The sequence below is a fragment of the Pteropus vampyrus genome, unplaced genomic scaffold, assembly GCF_000151845.1.
Source record: "Pteropus vampyrus isolate Shadow unplaced genomic scaffold, Pvam_2.0 Scaffold5, whole genome shotgun sequence".
In the NCBI taxonomy this organism is placed as follows: Eukaryota; Metazoa; Chordata; class Mammalia; order Chiroptera; family Pteropodidae; genus Pteropus; species Pteropus vampyrus.
Genome location: NW_011888786.1, coordinates 3737937 through 3759783, shown reverse-complemented (window position 1 = coordinate 3759783; position 21847 = coordinate 3737937). Strand labels below are relative to the sequence as shown.

The following is a 21847-nucleotide window of genomic DNA, read 5'->3' as shown; positions in this document are numbered from 1 at the left end:
AATGATGACAGTTTAACTGATATATATTTTCAAATTCCTAACCATATTTGGCTCAGTAACAGCATCCTTAATGGTCATGTTATTTTATTTTTTCCTATGTCATTTCTAAAGGCTTGTATATCACAAAACTAAGAATACTTTTAGTACCTTTAATCTAACTTAATAATATCCCCTATCCAATAAACACAGGGACACATACGCACACACACACTCCCTCACACAAAGCTAAAATACATATAACCAAATTACTCTGGTATCTGGTATTCCCTAGATTTCTTCTTCACTGCTGAATTTTCAGCAGTGAAGTCTTTTACGCTAGTGTTCATTTTTATGGCAGATGAATCTTTTAGAGCCTCACATAGTAAAATGGAAAGCGATCTTTCATGAAATGAATTTAAGCCAAAACTCTTCCCCTTTACAATGTAACTTGTGCAAATCACTTAAACTCCCTGAGTTCAACCTTCATCTTTAAAGCAAGGATAGAATATACCTTATATCCTAAACTGCTTTTGAGGATCAAATGGTATAATGTCCATGGAAGAAGTTGTGTAAATACTAACATATTAACAAAAGCAACATATTGCAATTATTATCCAAATAGACATGTGGACACTTCTGACTTACCAAGGTAACTATGTTAATACTGTTTCGCTCTATTGACATGTTCTTGTTTTATATAGAATCACATCTGTCCCGTGGCATGTAAAACATTCAAGATGTCTATCATAAAGAAGGAAACGAAAGATGTACGAAATGAGTCTATGAAATTACATATAAATTGACTATTTCCATAGGCACAATAAACGTTTTTGCACTGACTTAGAGTCACATCTTCTATAACTCACCTTTGAAAATTGTTCAGAATGTTTTCCCAGCTCATCGTATACTGAATGTCACCAAGTGGTAGAAATCATTTCCATCTGAAGGTGGATTTGACTTTTGGAAACTGCTGAACATCAGTCAGAGTGACTCCTGGTGAAAAGGTGGAGTGGTTCAACTGAACGATAACATTTTTTGTTGTTGTTTAAAAATAAACTTAAAACATTTAAAAAATATATAGATATATATTTGGTCCAAAGAGTGGCTCACAAGAAATTTTGAAATCTTTTTGAGGAGCAAATATAACTGAATTGATTGCATCACCTTCACTGTTGTGGATATAGAACATCTTTGGTTACAGAAAAAAGAAATGCCAGGATTGTTTTTAAAAAGCAAGTTTAATACATTATCTTCATACCTCATCCTCTGCCTCACATAGAGAACCCAACTGGGTGTAAGTGTCTGCAGAGTCACCCAGAGGAGACAAAGTACTCACATAAGCACACATGTTTGGTCTCACATTTTATCTGATTCTTCCCGAATTTAATCTTGCCCTGGGATTTTATACTCAAATAATACATGTCTATTGACACTGAGGACCCTGAGGAGATGATATTAAAGGAGACGAAAGACAAGAAGCTGCCACCATTAGCCATTCGGGCTCATGTAACGATACAGATCAGTTTGGGCAATCTGTTTACAATAAATCTTTACACTGGTTACTCTCCATGCTCCAGAGTGCTCTTCACAGACATTCAGCCTACAGAGCACAGACCCTGCCTGGATGTTGTCACCTGGGATTATGCAACTGGATTTTCCTCTGTCTTCTTGTTCAGACTTTTCAAACGGGTTATCACTCGCATGATCCATCCCTCTTTATCTGTTTATTGCACATGAGCTGCCTCTCTTCCAGACTCTTCCATGCCAGTATCTGGCCCACCTCTAGATAGTCTTTTAAGAGGATCTGGACATTCTCTATAAGATGATTTCAGTTTTTTTTTTTTTTTAGCCTTCCTATTTACAATATGGATACAATTTTGGCATTTATCTCCACTCTCTTGTCTTTCAGGATTAAGACTTTATCTCAACTTAGATTATATCTGCCTAAATCCAGTCCTTTCTGTCTCATCTGTTTCTGTTAGAGATTTGAACCCTACTAGCTATTTTCCCTATCACTCCAACATCTGCTAATTCTCACCATGTTATATGTTGGGTAGCTAAGAAAGATTGAAATAATATACTAAATTACTATAGAGATTTATAAAGGCTTCACTAATTGAACGAAGGTAAATTAGACTAAGCATCTTATAATTAAGGATCTATGCTATGTGCTCCAGGCATTATACTAGGCATTCTAACTGTTCAGCCATTTAATCCTCAAAATGATCCTGCAGATTTATAGATTCAATAATTACTCGTTGAATAAACGAATGTCAGTTTGTGTTATTTGGATTCTTCATATCAAGCCACTCCCTGTCTCTACATTAAGTGTTTGGGAAACTTAGCAACATTCAGTCTTCCAGGAGAAAAAAAGAGGTAGGCAGAGCCATAAGATATAGCATGGAAAGCGCAAAAAAAAAATGAGATGACAACACAATTTCTGGTCTGTACCAACACTTCGAGAGAGGACATTATTGGGCAAAAGAGAAGGTGAAGTTGGAAAAAGCTGTCGCCCTTTGGTGAAAGGTCACCCAGGACTTACCCTAAACTTATTACACACTGTGCCTGAAGTACTCTGGATAGTTTTATATACCTTTAACAATAGGCCCCTTCCTGGTTGGTGCTTTGCCTGCAGGTGATAGAATCGGAGGGCTCATCTGCCAGGATAGAAAAGGGTTACTGTGTCCCCTCTCCCAGTCAAACCAAGAAACCGTCCTAAGAGGGTAACTTTGCCCTAAATATTCCATCCTTCCTTATTATCTACTTTAGATATGGTTTTTTTCCTGATATGATCTAGACTCAAGTCATTTTATATATAATAATTTTGCATTTATTTTATTAGTAACAAAAGATATCCATTATTTGGTTTACTTAATTATGTACGGAATGCATATGGCTGGTGGCCTCAAGAAGGGATATAAAGGCAGAATTTAGAGGAAGGCAAAGGGTAAATTGAGTTTATTGCATACCTCCTATGTGAGACTACAAGCTAAATACTTTAAATCATGGTGTTTGATTAAATGTCAGCCTGTAAGATCATTATTACTACTACTTTATAAATGAGAATAGTAAGTTTTTACAAGTTTGAGAAAATCATCCAAAGTCACCCACTTAGCAATCAGGAAATCAAATATTTTGCAGCAGTGTCTTCAATACTGAATAATATGGTTGGTGCCTTTTAAAAGGAAAAAGGAAATCCAGAGCCTCTACAGGTCACTCCCCATATGTGCCTATTTTTTCAGAAACAGTGCAATCATATTTAAATGCTGTTGCTTAAGTGATTATTTGGAGGAGAACAGAATTGTAAATATAAACATACATGTTGGCACTAAAATATTGAGACATTATGCTTTTTGATATTGTCATTAAAATGATACTTAATATTCTTATATTGCTTAAGAATTATCATGGAAATAAAAGATTTTTTAAAAATCTTGTTAAACACAGATTATTAAGATTTTTAAATTTTGTTAGGCTCTCGAAAATGTATTCTAGTTTTTCTAAGGAACAGCTATTTTGATTAGAGTTGCAGTTTCGGCCACCATAGGGCTTGATTCTGAGGTCCACCTTTAAGCATAAAATTAAATGATTCTAAATCATTGAATCTGTTCTTACTCCAATTTCAGAATGTTTTCCCTAGTTTTGATAATTTTCTTATATCTTACAAAGCCAGTCTCTGGAAAGTCAATCAGTACAATGAGGTAAATTTTTATATTTGAAAATTTCACTGTAGAACGCCTAAAGTTCTCAGCGTGGGGTTTCTGAGTTTAGCTTAGGTTTTTGTTTTTTTTTGTTTTTTTTTGTTTTTTTTTTAAGTGAAAGTTAAGTGGTTTTTACCCTTTTGTAGTTACTTGGACACTAACATTTTGCATATCCTTCTCTACTGACATGTTTGATGGGGAAGGCATCTTTCACTTGAGTCAGAATTAAAGGGATCATCATAAATATTACCATAGTGGAACAGAAGCCACACAGCTATTGGTGATCGTAGACATGATAATGTTAAGTCAAAGACTCACATGGTTTATGTCACTGAGGGGATTACTCAGCAGTTCAATGCATGCAGTTGCAAGGAATACTGTCTGTGGATTGCTCTTAAAAAAAAAAAAAAAAAAAACCAGAGGAGAGAAGGCATTTCAGAGCCATGAATCCCTAAAATCTGAAGGAATGGGGAAGAGAATATAACTGCCATTTGTTTAGCACATATTGTTATGCTGCTTAATTTTATATTCTGTTTAACCCTTAGAACGAACTCATGAAGTAGGTGTTATCACCACATTTCACAGATGAGGAAACTGAGGCTCACAGAATTCCACAGGTAGTCAGTGATGCGGCTGTTTATGTTGCCCACGTCTCCCCAGCACTAAAACCCATGCTATTTTCCCTGTGTCCTTGATGCCTCTCTATTCAGGGCTAGGGGTATTGGTGAGGCGAGTCATTTGAAACATGGTTGGTAGTAATTCTGAGCCTACACTCTCTTTTTTTTCCCTGAATTGCTTTGACATTTATAACGTTCCTTGGTTTCTTCTGTTTTAATGATCTTTGCGCTAGGAAGAGGGTGATAATTCCATTCTGTAGCATGCTGGTGGTCTTGGATGTAATGTGTAAATGAATAACTCTCATGAGGTATCTTCCAAAAGAAAATATATGCATGGAATTAAATGTTTAATTATTTGTGGGACTTACTTATATTCCACATTAAATGTTAAGGCAGCAGGAATATATGAATATAGCCTTATCTGGTTAATAGTTCTTAGTAGAATCCTAAATTTCCATTCCAGCTCTGCTCCTCACTCATGTGGAATGCTGTCTATTTCCTCATGTGAAAACAAAGGGAAGAGGTATGTATTTTCTTGTCCTCTGTACGTAACCTTAGGTCTAAGATAGGACTACAATCACTGCCAGGTGATAACATTTTTTCTTTCATATTGGGCCTTATGGAGAGAGGAGAGTAATCTATCACTCATACGTTGTCTTCCAAATGACATAGGACTATTGATACATAACAAGTCTCATTAGGTAATTCTTGTTTCTTCCCTGGCTGTTGCATGCAACTTGGTCACAATCACTGAGCCATGTGATGACGTCTTAGCGCATCTCCATTAACTACCCTCCTTAGAGAACATTAGTGATGATGACAAATGAAAGAAGCAGAGCCAGAAAGCGAAACTGTCTTCAATTCATGCTTTTCCTCTGCAACACCCTATCTCAGAAGCACCAAGTCTGGAAAGCTGCAAGAAGCTTCCTATGAGTAATAAGAGTGATGATGATAATAATAGCTGTAACTGAGCCAGGCATGGGCCTAAGTTTTTATATAACTAATTTATACTCATAGCACTTACTAAGTTCCCATTTCTCCTCACCTTCTTTTTTTTTCTTTATTAATAAGGAAAGTTTAGCATAATTAGGTCACTTGCTCAATGTTCAAATAGCCAATAAGGATGAGAACCAGAAATGCAGATCTTCATAACTTGAAATTTCACTCTGTAAATCTCAAACTCTATAAATCTCCAAACGATACTGGCCACAGGAGTACTGACCCAGCAGTCTAGTTTTACCCTATTTGTATAATGATTATAAATTAATATTTTTAGATATATTAGTGAATGCCATCTATACATGTGCACATGTGTATATATATATTTTATCATTTTCCATAAGGTAACTAATCATGACAACAACAATTCTTCAAGATCTTTATCATTTTCCACTGGCAGGAACTAAGGTACGAAGAAGCTCCTAAACTCCTGCCATGTTTTCATAATTTATAAGGGGCAGAGCCAAGTTTGAAATACAGGTCTGTTTGAAACCAAATCTATTGCCCATCCTATGGTTCCTTCCTGCCTTATAACAGATATATTAGTTAACCACACAGTGACTATTTAATACCTACCATGCCAGGCAGCTTTTCAAATTTGCACAAGGTGAGCTAAGCTCCACGTTGCTCCATGTGGTAAGCAAAATATGCCAGTTAAGATTATTTATTAGAATGGCCTCTAAGGGTTCTTTGGTTTCTCACCTAACTGTTGAACCTTCATCTTTAAGCCCTGACTCATGTTATTTACTCTTTTCCTTGAACAACAAACATGGTTCTGTGAGTGAACTGGCTGAAGAATTTGAACTCACTGACCACTACTTGCTCTACCTCAGGCTAAACTATCTTCAGATCATTGTGCCTAAAAGAGTAGCTGGGACTCTACTGTTGTGGAGACATTTTTAACTGAGAATCAAGAGACGTGGATTCTGTTATATACTTGGCCATGAACAGCAAGGTGAACTTGGAAAGTCGTTTGATTTTTCTGAACCTCGATCGCCTTATCTGCGGAATGAAAGTTTTGAAATAGATGGTCTTTAAAGGCTCTTCTGGTTCTGCAAGTCTATAAACACTCTTCTTTCTGGCTCCCTCCCAGAATAGGGTTCCTGCTGCCATTCCAAAAATTGTTACTAGAGGAAAAAGAAGGAAATAATGGTAAATAATTCCATTGTGGGGCTGCCTCTGAGTGTCTAATGAAGTCACGTGACTTGCTCGCAAACAAAGGATCCGCCTTTCCAGTCTTTGTTTCTTGAAGAAATCAATTCAAGATTTATATAAATAGTTCCTGCTCCTTCCCTCTGATTACTTATTCAGGGCCAGTACTTGGTTTCCAAGATTCCCCCCTGCGATCCTCAGGCCTTCTTCCTTGCCTTCGTCCCCCTATTTGATGACTTTGCTCTCTCAGGGCCCTGTTCACTGTGTCCCCACTCTTACCATGTCTTCCCACTTCATCTCCCACCTTCTCCAGGATGAAGCCCTGATCAAGCTAGCTGGCATTTCCACAAAGTCCGTCAAGTAAATTCCTGGTGCTTGTGAGGTCCATCTGTGTTACCCAAGCTCTCGATAAGCTAACTGGCTGTTGCAATCTCCCACCTGAGACATTTGTGATAGCATTTCTGCACTTACCACAAAAATCCTCGTCTATAATGACAGTACCTCACTGACTGTAGGAAATGATTTATGCAGGGAGAAATGAAGACCAAACAAACTCCCTGTCATTTCACAGAACGAATCCTGGTAGAAAGCAAATAGAAAAATGGAGCTCCAGTAGAATTTTATTCTTAGAGGACAGGATCCACACTTACCTACTCATCTACCAAGCTATTGTATTTCATTCTCTCTCACTTCCTGTCGTAGACATTTATTGCACACCTACCATGTGCCATACACTATGTTATGACCTGAGTATACAGAAAAGAATAAGTCAGATAGCATACCTGTCCTTATAAGGTCAACAGTTTGGTCTACCTCTATTATAGCACTGATTATATTCTGTTAAAAATATGTAGCGTGTATGTATGTGTGAGATTTTAGGAAACAGGGGCCCAAACCATGTCTGATTGCAATGGTTGCAAACAGTTCCTGATATATAGGGGAGGCTTAATAAATATTGATAAATATATGAAAACATTGTTTTGCACAGATACAGACAGATATATACTCATCTCCAATGGCTTTTAATTCGATTTAAAATAAGGTTCAAATGCCATGCCACCTTCTACAAGGGTTTCCTTGATCACTCCTCTGCTTCACCTTTTTCTACTTTTACTCTCACATACAATGATCCAGTCTCCCTGACTTTCTTTTTGTTCCTTAAGCAGGTTAAGTTGTCACTAACCTCAGGTTCTTTGTATGTGCTATATGCCCTCTGCCTGAATTGCCAGAGAGCAAGGCATAGTGAGCTCTTCCTTGTAACTTTTCTCTCAAATGGCCTTCAGCAACCACCTGTTCTCTAGTTTTCTTCAGCCTAGCTGAGTAATTCTTTATCTCACTGCTCTGATGTATTTCCTTCAGAACATTTATCATGTAAAATAACCTAGCTATCTCTAACTTGATAAATCGCAACCTCTCTGGACTTTTAGCCTAAATTATAAACCTAGAAAACGAGGCTCAAGAATTTCTTCAGCTCCTAGAGCTCTAAGAGAGCTCTATGATTATAATATGATTATAATAATAATCATATTATTATCTCTTATCGAAGAATCCGTAAAGACCAGACTCATGCTCAATTTTTAACAATTTTTCAGGCAATAACATATCTTGTATACTAGTTAGGTGAAAGTCTCTGATAGTTGCAGTGGTAGATTAGAGATGAATTAGCCACTTTCTTCAGAGAGGGAAGTTACGTATGTATGTATGTATGTATGTATGTATTTATTACTTATCTATTTTTATATTTTAAAACATCGCTTCATATATTAAGCTTTTTCCAATGACTTTCATTAAGAATATAGCACTCCTTCTGTTTCCATAGTAATTTCTTCTTGTCACTCCTGAAGTTGTTAATTTTCTTTTTCTCTCCCTTTTTTTACATTTGTTTTTCTATTTCCTTTATTTATTTTTTATGGACATAATGTGTAAAGGAACAAGAGAACATCCCTCACATCAAAAAATAATAATAAAATGTTCAGAATACCCAGATGTAGGAATCTTGTTTGGCTAGAAATATTAGGAAGGTGAGAAGGAGGATAGGACATAAACTACGGTTTAACTTAGGGCAATATTTCAACAGTGGTTTCTAAAACCAATCTCAGCAGAGAGATCCTTGTTCCAAGTAAAATTTAGGAGACAGGAGTTTGCCAACTGTTTGGAGAAAAATATAATGAAAGTCAGAGTTCAGATATTCAAATGCATATCTTGAGTGCCTTCTCTGGAGATACAAATCCAGCCATTCCCTCTACATCTATGTAAGAGATGAAGATATTAATCATGCAAATAAATATACAGTTCAAAATGATAGAGCGTAACACAAGTGAATGTAACAGTAAGGCCAACACAGTCTAAGAGTCAAGGAGGCTTTGCTGAGGAAACTAAGGTTTGAACCAAGTTCCAGGTTGCTTTACTTACAAGATATTCTTTTCATTTCCCCAGAAGCAATAAGTTTACCATATATCACTTCAGAGAGCTGGCATTTATGTGTTTAAAAAATTCTCTGCTTCAGAATTTCTAAGCGAGAATCTGATTAATTTAACTAGTTTGATAGACCCTTTGAAAAGCACTCATGCAAAAGTCTTAGACCAATCCACAGACGGGCCCTCGTCCTTGGGGGAACTCATCTAAATCAACGTGGGCTGGGTGTGGTTCGCCAGATAGGGCAATAACCTCTCAGGTGTGAAAAACCATCTCATGGAGGTCTACGGGGCAGGCAGTTATCCAGAGAAGGGGTCATGGGTGTCATGAGGCCCTGGAAGGTGCCCTGGAGCATTTGCAATGAAGGCTTAATGAGTTCACAGACCTAGTGACAGAGAAGAAACAACTATTACAAAGCACAGGACAACACAGAGGCTTGAGGAAGCACTGATGAGCACCTCCCGAAACAGCTGAAATGGGTCTAGAAGGCTACCTGGAAGAGGTGGTGCTTGAACTAGGTCCTGAAGGACAAAGAGGAGTGGTGTGAAGTTAGGTGTAAAGAGGGGCAGAGACAGCAGCATGAGTGAAAGCCTGGAAGTATAAGGTGAAATCTCACATAGTGCTTGATATATACTAACGTCTCAAATCTTCATTTCTTAATTGATTTATTTGTCTGTATTAAAGTAAAACACAAGCCTGACCATGCACCTGTCCCTAAATGCATGCTAATGATAATAGTATTATTTTCACCTACAGAAGATTGGGCAGAAACTATAGTTTGTGCTATATATTAGGAAAAGAGAGAATATTATGGACAGTTTATGTAAAAGCAGCTAATATTGTAGTCATCCAAGTATATTTGCATTTTATATCATTAAAATGATGACTGACATTCTAGATGACTGTCTCCAGAACCTTTATTTTCCAGTCCGAGTCCAGAGTGAGGAGTGATATCCTCCCTGGATTCTTCCCTGGAATCGGCGGGTAAGGTTGCAGATATGTATCTGGGGATGCTGGTCCTCTAGAGCCTTGAACATAAAGCTCTTGTTTGCAGAAATAAAAGAAAAGTGAAGCTGATGGGTCCTTATCTATCTCTTATCAGTTGTGTATTTCTCAAAGTTCACCAGTAGGACAGCAACAGCTAGCTTATGAAAAATAGGATTAAATGCCCCAGCTCTATGCATAGTAGTCCCAGAATAGAGCTGCTGCCATGTAGAAATGTAGAATACTGAGTCCCCGGTTAAATTTGATATTCAACTAAACAACGTTTTTTTTTTTTTTTTTTTTTTTTTTTAGTGTAACTATGTCTCATTCAATATTTGGGGTATGTATATACTAAAAATGTATTTTTTTGTTGTTGATTCTAAAATTTGAATTTAACTGGGTATTCTTTATTTTTATTTGCTAAATCTGGCATCTCTATTCCAAGATTAATCTTGATGACATGAATGCTCTGTTCATTAAAAGAAGAATATTCTTTGGATGATTTAAGTTTCAGCTAGCACAAACCAACTCCTGAAATCACCTTTGATTGGTAATGCATTAATTATTTCTCAGGCTATCACAAAGGAGATGTACCCAAATGGACAGACAAATCCATCCACAATATCAATGTCTCGCTATCTCTCCCTCTCTCTTTTTCTCTCTCTCCCTCTCTTTCTCCCACTCCAGCTGAGGACTCTGAAAAGGAAAGTGGACTGAAGAAAGAACAGGAAGAATGTTATTATATGCATATTTGAGAAACTCAATTGACAACAAGGATAAGACTTGAGATATTTTAGTTTTCCCTTAATGATGAGATTTTGGGGATAATCTAATTATGATAGTAAGAATAGATGCAGTGATGCTAAAAGTGCTCTCCTTGTATACTATTCCTGAAATATTTTTAGAAAATGCTGAGATTTTTTTGAAGGAAAAATTAAATTACACAGTTGTAATTTGCCATTAGATCTCGTGGATCGTGCATGTGCTACGTGTGGTTCAGCAGGCTCCAACTCCTGACGACAGTAGCTTTTTATGGAGTCATTCCATCTTATATTTGGTCTTCTTCTTTTCCTTCTTCCTTCTGTGTTTTTTTTTTCCCCTAGCATTACTGCCTTTTCCACAGAAACCTTGTGAATTGTCCAAAGTAGGACAGCTTCTTAATTTTGTCATTTTTGCCTCCAGCGATGTTTCAGGCAGAAGTTTCTCTAGGAGCCACGTGCTCATCCTTCTGGCCATCCAGGGTATCCATAGAGCTCTCCACCAACACCATGCTTCAAATGAATCATTTTTTTGTTCCCTATCAGCATTCTTCACTGGCCAGCTTTGCATCTGTAAGTAACTGTGAATACGAAGGTGTGGATGATCTTAGCCTTGATCCCTAATGGCACATCTTTGCTCTTGATGATCTTTCCTTCCTCTTCCACTGCTGCCCTTCCGAGTCTCAACCTTCTCCTGGTTTCCTGGCTGCAGTTTCCATTTGAACTGATGACTCAACCAAGGTGAGCAAGGTCTTTAATAATTTCAGTGTCTTCATCATATATGTTAAAGTTATGTATTTCTCCTGTAGTCACGATTTTTGTCTTTTTGATGTTCAGATGCAGTCCTGCTTTGGTACTTTCTACTTTCACTTTCATCGGAAGTCGTTTCAAATCAATTATAATAGTAATAGTAATAATAGATCATCACTGGAAAAAAAAATATCCATTTGCCCAACAGACAACAACCATTTCAACCAAATACCTACTTAAGTAATAAAAATACAAACATGTAGGTTATTTAAGTGATTTAAAGGAATGTGGGTTATTCAAGGGAAATGTTAAGTAATGGACTTAGGCAGAGGTTGATCTCTTTGGCTTCAAGTCAGAACTGATAGCCCTAGTGTTTTCAGTGGTATTGTCACCTACTCTTACAGATTGAATTATCATCTCTGTGTGCACAAGACACAGATCTAATTGTCTAACCCTTGAGAAAGCGAAATCAGTTAACTCTCATGCCATGATATATTCCCTTTTCCTTTTCCTTGAAAAACATAGTCTTCAATCTTAAAGGATCTTTTCAACTTTTCAATTCAAATCAAATCAAGCCTCTATAGAGTTTTGTGTTCTACATCAAGCATTCCAGAACCAGTTAAATGATTTTACTCAATTCTCAAGGTGAAAAAGGACAATGACTGGAAAAGTTTAGTTACTTCAGATTTCATGTATCATTTGCAGAAGAAAGTAGAAGTTCCCAGTCATATAGTTTAAAAAACAACAACAACAACAAAAAACAAAAAACAAAAACAAACTTCCAATTAGCTACTCATCAAACTGAAGGTAAAAAACCTCTTTCCTTTATCTTTTAGTGTTTTCTACACATTTTCAACTAAAAGAAGATTCTCTGATCAACATGAAATTTAGAAATAGATAGATACATGTGTATCTATCTATCATCTATCTATCTATCTATATCTATCTATCTATCTATCTATCTATCTATCTATCTATCTTCTATCATTATCTATCATCTATCTATCTATCATTATCTATCTATCATCTATCTATCTATCTATCATCATTATCTATCTATCATCTATCTATCATCTATCTACCATCTATCTATCTATCTATCTATCTATCTATCTATCTATCTATCCATCCTCTATCTATCTGTCTTTCTGTCTATCTGGTTGGAGAGCTCATTTCACTGCTTTTATCAAAATGAAAGTTTCACGTCACCACTTGCGCCAGTGTGCCTACATCTTTTTTCATGTATAAGTGGACAGTAGCCAATATTGGAAAGCTACAAAAGTCTACCACGAGGTTAGACCTGGGCAGTGTTGTTTTTTTAGTCTTTAGCTTTCTGCTACATAAATGGAAAACAACTGTTCAAAGATTGCAAATAAATATATTTATCTCCACATGAAACATACTTTCCTAAAGTAATAGTCATGCCATAAGAAGTGGATTTGTAAAGTGCATTACACTATGAAGTAATTTTTGACAAACAAACCATCTCAAGAAATTCCAAAATACATGTATTAAAAAGGGTGGGGTTTTGGAGAATGCATCAAAACTAAATACTAAAAATACCAAGGTTAACTGAATAAACATTATGAAAACAAAATTTAGCCAAGGGAATAGAAGGGAAGTAGCAAAAATACTTCAAAGAATGCCTTATTTTCATGAAAAACAATAACATGATTAGCATCGGTTTTCTACCCTAGAGGTACTTTTTTTCTTTCAGCATTCTTTTGTACATTATTCATATTCCAAACAAAAAGAGCTAAGCTGGGGATTGGTAGTTGTGTGGCAACCATGTTTTTCTGATGCTGCTTTTATGTTCATTTCAATAAAGTTGCCTAAAAGGAACATGAATAGGCAATGCACAAAAGAAAAGCAAATAAAAACTACAGACTTGAACAACTATTCATCCTTATTAAAAATAAGACATGGGAAATAAACCAATGGAATACTATTTTTTTACTCAGCAAATTAAGATTTTAAAAATAAAAATGCTAAATATTACTGAGTGTGTGTTATGATAGACAGTTTAATAAGCTATCTGTGGAAATAAAAATAGGTACAAATAAAAATAGATAAAAATATTTCTTGGAAAGCAATTTGGCACACACACACACACACATATATATACACATACACATATATATTATATATGCATATAGAATATATAATACTAAAAATGTTCAGTTATCCAGTATGTACTTGAACAAAATAATCAGAATACACTGAGTGCATTCATACAATTGTTACTATAATTAGTTATTACAAAATATAATAGAAAACACCTGAGTGCTCCTCTTAAATACTTAAATAAATTTTGTTAAATGACTACAATGGCACATTATGTAGTTTCTCAAGGAATATTTATAGCCAATGGGACATGTATACAAAATAATGTTAAATTAAAAAAAAAAAAGAGCAGAATCTAAAGTTTTATATTCAATGTTATTCCAATTTTGAGACATATGGGAGTGCATGCGATATAAGTGTGTTTGTGTTTATGTGTCTGTGCATCTGTGTTTTTCACATTCACAGTTAAAGCATCAGGAAAACTATGCTAAATACGAGTAATGCTATCTGCGGATTGGGAGCCGTACGCGTATTTTAACAACACTTAGTTTTTCATATTTTTCAAACTTTTCTATATTGAGTATGTAACAGTTCATGATAAAATATATTTTAAATGGGTCTAACAGATTAATGTCATAATCTTATGTGAAAATAATTTTTATTTGCCAAATTAAGACAAAAACCTTAATATGTGTAAATAATAGATCAGCTGGAATAAGGAAAATTTCTCATTAAATAACTGGATGGAATTGCTTGCTTTCTTCACTGTCTCTTCTACTACAAAAAATGTTGACAATTTGCAATTGTTTTCTTGTAATTTTATAAGGATTTTAATTTAGTATTAGTTTCTCTAACTTAAAAAAAATAATGTAATTACATAAAGGTATACATTGAGTTGTGACATAGTCCTGTTGTTAAAATGAGAGGAACATCTTCTGGCAGTTAAGGCTCAAAGTATGTATTTTGTAAAGTTTAGAGGTTATAATTTATAACATGACTCTTAACCATTGAAAACATGAAAATTATAAGTTCTTCTATAACTTATATGATACCTAATCAGGCAACTTACATCTATATTAAAAAAGAATAAATTATTTCCTTTTTTCTTTAATCTCATCACTTTTTGACTCTTAAGGATAATGAAAAATGAAATATGTTTCTTCTGTAGGATGTCAGAGTTTCACTTACACAAATAACTGGTTGAGTCAATCCAAAACAGTAATTAAGATAACTGAAAAATTAAATGATGAATTTTAATTGCTCTTCTTCATCTAACAAAATCGAGCCAAATACTTTTTCTGTATATTAAGACACCAACATTTTCTGATTTTTTGTAAGTAATTTGGTTCCAATCTGCAGATTAAACCACGTCTAAAGCACATTCAACTTGGCTTGATGCTATCGCTATATCACAAAACGGCATATTTTACAAAAATCAAGTAGTTCAAACTGCAATTTAAATATCCATAGGACAAAATGCCTAAAATCTCAGTTGAATCTCAGAATGATATGGATTTTAAATTTGAACTCAACTCTCATTTATAAGTGTAATTTTTCAGAAGCTCTTAAGAGCCTTCTTAAACTGTTTCCTCATGTACAAAACTTGACCAAAAAAAAACTGTACCTACTTCATTAGGCTGTAGAAAAATATAAGGAGGTGATACCTGCAAAGTTGTGACCCTATACTTGGAATTTCCCTAAACACTCAATTAAATATACATATATATATGTATATATATATACATACACACACGTGTGTGTGTGTGTGTGTGTGTGCGCCTGTGTGTGTGTGCGTGTGTGTGTATAGCACCACTGTTTTTGGAATAATTAGAACCTGAATGCCGGGCATTGCATTTCGATTGAGTTTTTTTTCAAAATATTTCCTCTCAGCAAACACCCATCGGTATATTGGGCCTTTCCTAGCATGCTTAAATCTTTAGTCACTCTCCTAGGAATAATTCAACAACTCAAACATACATCTGAGCATTCAGGAGTGAAGTATTCAAGGAATCCTATCTGTAAAACAACAGAAGTACTTTTAAGTAGCTTCCTGTTTGTTCCTTTCTCCTCGGACTTCTAAAACTTTATCTTTACAATAGTAAAAGAAACCAACCAACCAAATGAAAAAATCAAGTCGTTGTTGTGTAAAAGGGGTTTGTGATTTTTAATGTGACACAGACACATTAAAATGTAGCTTATTCCAATTTAATTTTTCATAAATGCCGCCATCTAGTGTTCACTAATTCAACTTTTATCACTTAACGTAAAAATATATTAATGTGGAAGTGTTCCCCAGCTTCACAGAGGGAAATAGCATCAAGTCAACGTATTTCATGTTTCCAAGTCTTTTAAGACTTCTAATATCTGAAATAACACAGTAATATTGAAGTAAAAAAAATTATAGCAGCAAATTTACAGCATTGTAGACATGGTTTACTACTCTGCAAAATACAAATGCACCATAATTACAGTTCTAGTCTCTTTCAATCTCTGTCTGTCTGTCTGTCTCTCTCTCGCTCTCTCTCTCTCTCTCTCCCCCGCCCCCAGCCTCTCTCTCCCTTCCTCCTTCCCTCCCCTGATCTCTCTCTCCAAATGTTCTTTAAAAATGCTTTGTTCTCCATTGTATTAATAGCATAGTTCTTGGCACATAGTACTCAGTGAATGCATCGTGCATATAACATAATGCCTAATGTTTATAGGCCAGACACTGTTTTTAAGCAGGTCTTATATATTATCTCATTTAATTTTTACAACCTTTGGGGAAGGTTCTGGTTTGGTTTGGTTTGGTTTGCAGTGAGGAAACTGAAAACTAAGGAGGTTGAGTAAACTTTTCATGAACATCTAGCTGGTAAGTGCCCAAGCCAGGATTTGAAGTCAGAGGTCTGCCTTGAGAGTTCTCACTTTCAATCATTAGTGGCCAGCAAATTATCAAACTTGCAAAAAATTTTGGATCTCAGAATACCTACAACTGTGCACATGTTAATTGATAAATGAGAATTGAGAGGCAAACATGTTTGAAATCATTTATCATCTTTAGATGATATCACCACTTCTAAAGAATTTAAAACATGTTTTGAAAATGAACTGACACTATTGAGGGCAATTTAAACATGTTGTCCCAGTTCACAAAATGAAAACATATATCCTTTTCTATCTTCAAAAAAATGAATTTGTACTAATAGGTTAAATGTTTGATCTCAACCTTTTTGAAATGAATTGTTGCCTTTCCAACAAAAAATATATGAAAAATATGACAACTATAGAGATGCTTTGATGATTTAAATCAGTCATTTATTAGCGTGGTTTTAATCACATTAAGTTTGATATATTAAATAAGTATGTTGTGTTGAAAATGTATATTTTTTTGTTTTTCGTTTTGATCTGTATCTTTTTCCTTTTTGTTCTACAGAGACAGGCTTCTAAGCTTAGGTAACTCTTCAGGTCAAAAACATGACATGAGGTTATTGATGTTCATTGAGAAGTTACCCATTCATATTGTGAACACCCGTTCTAATGACAAAGAGAAAATTGTATGTATTTTTCCTAGAATTCAAACAAATATGCATTTTAGGTTACCCAACTAATTTCCAAAATAAGAGAAGACCCGAAGAAAGGTACAATGATACCAATGCCTTCTCATTAGAACGTTGTAAATGACCGACTCAATTTCTTATGAAAACAGGAGTATCCACGATGTCACTATCTAATATGAACTGAAGTGGTTGTCATGGTTAATGATAGATCAATCTTAAGTCTGTTCTTTTTTTTTAAGAAAGGAGAGCATTTCCTCTTGAAATTCATTTGTGAAAATATTTATAAAAGTCATAATAAAAAAGTGAATATAAATACCAGGGCTGAAAATTATATGAACAATTAAGAACATTCAGAAGCATTCTTGGGGTAGTATTGGATTACTTTTGTTGAATTTCTAGAAGTGTTGAGTGCTTAAGTCTCATATAGAATATCCGTAGAAACGTTTATTTTTCAAATAAGAAAGTGGGAGCTTAAAATGTTTGGAGGTTTGTCCAAGTGCAAGTGCTTTTAATAAATCCAAGACTCGAACTTAGAAATCCATTTCTCAATACGATGTACTTTTCACTACATAGAAAAAGAGTATTTAAAAAATTTTTCTCAAAAACAAAATCTTGCTAAAAATAAACATTAAAGGGACAGTAGTGATGGAGTTAAATAGACCTAACAATCATAAGACAACAAATGGGTAATTAATCATAACTCAGCTATCCATGTATTTAGGCAATTATTCATTCAACAAACACTGAGTATGATCTAACATTCTTACAAAAATAGACTAAAACAATTTTTCCTCTTTTTTTTTTTTTTTTACTTTTTTGAACATGATTAATGACTTTCTATAGCCAAACATACCAGATGTTAAAGCAGTATCTGTGTAGCAAGGCTTTAAGATGTCAGGGCTCTATTTTTTTTAAATGTTTTTTCTGCATTTACTTCTATATGCTTTAAAGCAATTTATTATTTTTGATGATTTCTATCTATATTTGCCTCTCTTAATTCGAGCACAGTTTGGCCAGAGAAGGTCCTTGATAAATGTTTATTAAAATATGAGAACCCGAATCTCTGGGGAAAAGTTTATATTTTCCTCCCTATTATCTTCTCCCTCCGCCTTACATTCCAATAAGAAAATATCTATTGTCTTCAATTTCTCCCGTATTTTTTACCTAAAAAGAAATTATTATGAATACAATTGCATAAAAACAAATCAATGTGATTGTGTTACTCTTAAGAAAAGAAACAAAATTCACTTTTTGGCATGAATGTAGTCATGGCGTAAGCCAAGTTGACTCAGTTGCTACTTCCTTGGTCATGAACTTCAGAAGAGACTATTTTTACATCATTTTTACAGGCTTTAGGACTGAATCACCCAAATCAGTCATCTGTAGTCCCTAAATTGTCCATACAATGGACATTTGGCATTTTTGTTGATTGGGTTTAAAATAATAGGATCAGAACCTGACATTCTGTATGATGTGCATAATCTATAGTTGAATGGATTTGGATACTTTGTAGTGTCACTAGTCAAGTATTAAGAATATAAATGGAAATTCACAATTAAAATTTTTCTCTAAGGCAAATCCAAAAGCAAAGATTATGTACATTAGTATTCTCAATTTGTCAATTAAAACCTATAAAAATCAACATTGTTTTTCCTATGTCTATGGTTCTAATCTTTTATTTCATAATCTGAAGGGAATAATATTATTTAAAGTTTCTGGATAGATTTTAACAATCTCTTGGTGTAAAGAGATGAAGAGATACCTGAAGTTATACTCACGTTGCCTCATACACACATTCAGAAAACAAGATATTTTCGATGTCTAAGTCAGATTTAATGTGGATGTGATTTTCAGTCATATGAAGCAAATTAATTGCAGAGACATAACTGGACCAAAATCATCCAGCTGAGGGGTTTACCAAATACAATGGAGGTAGAACATTCTATGGAATTTCAGGTATGGCATTGTTTAGGTTAAATTTTTATCAGCCAAAAGATTTTCAAGTTTATATTCTTACAGAACAAATATTCCCTTAGTTAATATTTCATAATGCATGTGTTTTTTATGAAAGCAATACCTGTATACACAGGTATTGCTTTCATAAAATTATACACAAATACGCATTTAGATACAGACATGCATATGTGTTTTATACTTATGTTAGTTTGACTCCATTTTATCATACACCATAGCCAATTACATTTCCTATAATAACACCCCACTACTCCCGCTGGAACATTCAGGTAACATTGAATAGATATATTGAGGTTCTAGAAAGAATGAATTCTGTGCCCGTTCTATCTGGGGTTGATGAGTAAAGGGTAGTGCTGCAGAAGGTAGAATATACCCCTCCTAACGATGCTGCATTTAAGCTTTGCTTGTGCATTTGGGGAAATTGGTTAGTGACTAGTATTATTTTCTGCGTTATAATTTGTACACCATGAATTCATGGTAAAATGTATTGGCTTTTACCTTGAGTGACATGAGATACCTTTGGTGGATTTTAAAAAAAGATTGGTGTAATTTAATTTGTGTTTTGAAAGGATCACAGGCTGCCGTGTGGAAAATAGAATGGAGGCTCATTGGTTGAAATGAGGACACTGGCGAAGAGGCTTTGAAAATAGTACTAGCACATGTGATAGTGGCTTTGAATAAGATGGCAAATAACTACAGCTGACCATTCTAGTTCTAAAAAGGGATAACTATAACTAACCCACAGGTTATTCACATAATTGAAAAGGAAGAGAAAGTCTGCAAATTTCCAAATTATAGGACAGATCTAATCAGTCAACCCCAAAGTTACAACATGACAAAGAAATCTCAATAAAAGAAAATGAGTGAGCAAAGTCATGTATCACTATAGATGCAAATATTTGACCTTCATTTCCTTGAAAGAATAGAAGAATCATAAAAATGTAGGAAATTTTTCAGATATGTAATGTGTTTCAATATTAGGAAATCACTTCATGTCATTAATTTTTTCAGTTATAAAAAAATTACATCTAGTTGAATGTGTAGAACATTTGATAAAATGCATTAGCTATGCCTAAATAAAGTTTAATGAAATAAAAAAATGACATTTTCATATAAGAAAGAAGATAATCTATCTCAGATCTTGAAAGCTAATACAAATTATGAATAATGCTAGAAAAATATTCACGGTAGAGTCAAACTCAAGGAAAGAGTCAAGGATACCCAATATCATTACTAGTGTTTAGCTGCATTTTGCGACTTGTGGCTAATCCATCAGCATTAGAATACAAAAGGGAAAATCTGTGCAATATGTTACAAAATTATTCTTAAAAAATAGAAATCACAACTAAACAATTGACAGCAATTCAGTCATATTGTAAATTTTCAAATTAATAATTGCATAATTATTTAATGCACAATGAATAATAATTGTCTAATAGTATGACGATATCCAAATACTCAAACTTCTCTATCATTAGAAAAATGCAAATTTATAAACAATATGCCAATTTACCGAATCGACACCTTTTCTTAATGAAAATAATGTAAAGTTAGTTTAAGGAAATTCATGTTCTTTGTCATTATTGATGGCAGTATAAATTATTTAACATTTCCAGATGACAAGTTAGAAATATATATGAAAAGCTCAACTGTGGTACATTTTGTACCTATCAATGTCATTTCTATATAAATGCCATAAAAACATCAGTCGTGGATGCAATCAAACATGTAGGTAAAAGAATCTTCTTCACATCATTAATCATTACAATAAAACATTATTAAAAAATTAATGTCCTTAAAAGGAAAATGCCTAATAAATTATAGCAAACCCATATGATGGAATATCATGCAGTCATTAAGAAACTGAATGAGGAAAACATTTTAATAAACTGGACATTTTCACGATATATTAAGTTTAACTAAAGTGATTGTCAAGTATCACGTACAGTACAAAACAAAACAAAATCAACCATTTTAAAATAAAATTTTAAAAAGTTGTAAGTACATATTCCAAAATGTTATCATTAATTATCTGTAGGTGGTAAGACTCTGGTATGTATGTTTTTCTGGTCTTTACTCTTTAGAATTTTTAAAACTTTGTCAATATGCATGCTTTAACTTTTAAGCATATAATAGCAAAGCATACAATTTCTTTTAAAATAATCCAATTGAAGGTGTTTTTGATGCCAAAGGAGAAAGGAGGTAAAAACAGTATTGATTAGGGGGCCAATCTTTCCTTAGAAAGGCTTATGGCCCATTCATTCTTTCAACAAGCATTGATTGACTCTCTATTTCATTTTATTTCATAAGCTAGACACAAAGCATTCAAAGATGAGTTAGTCACAATCACTTTCTCATAAATCTCATAGGTCAGTGGAGGAACCTGACAGATGCAATGTCAGGGCAATTGCAATGGATTGGGCGTTAATATGCCATGGAAAGGCACAAAGAAGGGGTGTGACCGCCTGGGGGATCGGGAGGTAGGAGACAGCTTCCTAGAACACTGATCCTGAAATCAGTTTTTAAAAATGAGCAGGAATCTTCCACATAGGAATAGCGGACAAAGGCATTCTAGGACAAGGTCACAGTATGAAGAAAATGTAGAGAAGCATGACTCAAATCCTATCATTGTTAATTATCACCAGCTCATCATATTTGTTTATAAAAAGACTGATGACAACCAAAATCCTCAATATGAAGCTGATCAAAATAGCACCTTCATAATTTCTACAGCTCCTTTATGGCATAGTTTAAAAAGAAGACCTTTTATAATTTGGCCCCTTCCTAATGCTCTCCTCTTTTGTGACTGCCACGTGCCCAGTCCTGACACCTACTGTACTGTACTACTCCATATCTCCCAAATGTCTCATAGTATTAATTCTTAATATCCCCTGCATCCTAGTCTCTTCAAAAAGCCATTC

At 34.4% G+C, this 21847-nt stretch overlaps 1 long non-coding RNA gene across 1 annotated transcript in view; it reads right to left on the bottom strand.

Moving 5' to 3' along the window:
• Positions 1–21847, bottom strand: part of LOC111743678 — a 502800-nt gene that overhangs the window by 25476 nt on the left and 455477 nt on the right. The window contains exons 8-9 of the long non-coding RNA XR_002781828.1: positions 846–972; positions 625–720 (exon numbers count right to left, since the gene is read on the bottom strand). This is a non-coding gene — a long non-coding RNA (uncharacterized LOC111743678). The remainder of the gene's footprint in view (positions 1–624; positions 721–845; positions 973–21847) is intronic.